The following is a 1,361-nucleotide window of genomic DNA, read 5'->3' on the forward strand; positions in this document are numbered from 1 at the left end:
TGTACTTTTAATGTAGTTTTCGGGGAGATTCAGCATGACACAGTGTGACAAGGCTGGCCCTTTGAATTACAGGTACAACTGAAACAGGAAGAAAGAATGAGAGAAAGTTGTGGTGAAAGAGTACTGCAGGGTTCGCCACCATCCCATGCTGGAACCTTGTGGAGCTTTAGGTGCTTTTGCTCAATAAACACTCACAATGTCCAGTCTGTGAATCGAAACCACGATCCTATGACCGCGAATCTGCTGCCCTAATCACTGGGCCATTGCGCCTCCACACACACACACACACACACACACACACACACACACACACACATATATATATATATATATATACTCTTACTTTTTTACTTGTTTCAGTCATTTGACTGTGGCCATGCTGGAGCACCGCCTTTAGTCAAGCAAATCGACCCCAGGACTTATTCTTTGTAAGCCTAGTATTTATTCTATCGGTCGCTTTTGCCGAACCGCTAAGTTACAGGGACTTAAACACACCAGCATCAGTTGTCAAACGATGTTGGTGGGGTCAAATGCAGACACACAAACATATACACACACATACATATACATATACACGATGGGCTTCTTTCAGTTTCTGTCTACCAAATCCACTCACAAGGCTTTGGTCAGCCTGAGGCTATAGTAGAAGACACTTGCCCAAAGTGTCACGCAGAGGGACTGAACCTGGAACCATGTGGTTCGTAAGCAAGCTACCTACCACACAGCCACTCCTACACCTATATATATATATATATATATATACCAAAGTAAATATGTTGCTTATTTTTTGGTAGTTTTTGACTTATTTAGTCCCTCGAAGCATGAGGCATTACTACACAGTTAATGCCCTTTATATAAATTATATATATTTATGAAAAAAATGATGAATTTTTTTCATTATGAGGTTTTTTTCACGCTGACTACTTGATAAATTCTTATAAAGATTTTATCCTATATTATATTATATATATATATATATATATATATATATATATATATATATATATATATATATAATATATATGACTGTTTTCTTTCAGTTTCTGTCTACCAAATGCAGTCACAAGTCTTTGGTCGGTCCGAGGCTATAGTAGAAGACACTTGCCCGTGATAAATGTATAGTATAATATATAATACTATATATCAGAGGTGACTCCAGGTCATCAGTGTCACTCGGGCTCATCGCAGAATTCGTCACTCAGGTTCATCACAGATTTTGCATAAAACACATGCCTGCTTGAAGAATTTCACATTTGTCTGCAATATTTCTATTATTTTTAACCCTTATTTTTTATATCTAGCACTACATCTTTCTCTATTTCTAAGTTAAGGGTAAAAATAAAGCAACCCTGCAAAACACA

This window comes from Octopus bimaculoides, chromosome 4 (assembly GCF_046866305.1).
Source record: "Octopus bimaculoides isolate indiv1 chromosome 4, ASM4686630v1, whole genome shotgun sequence".
Taxonomy (NCBI): Eukaryota; Metazoa; Mollusca; class Cephalopoda; order Octopoda; family Octopodidae; genus Octopus; species Octopus bimaculoides.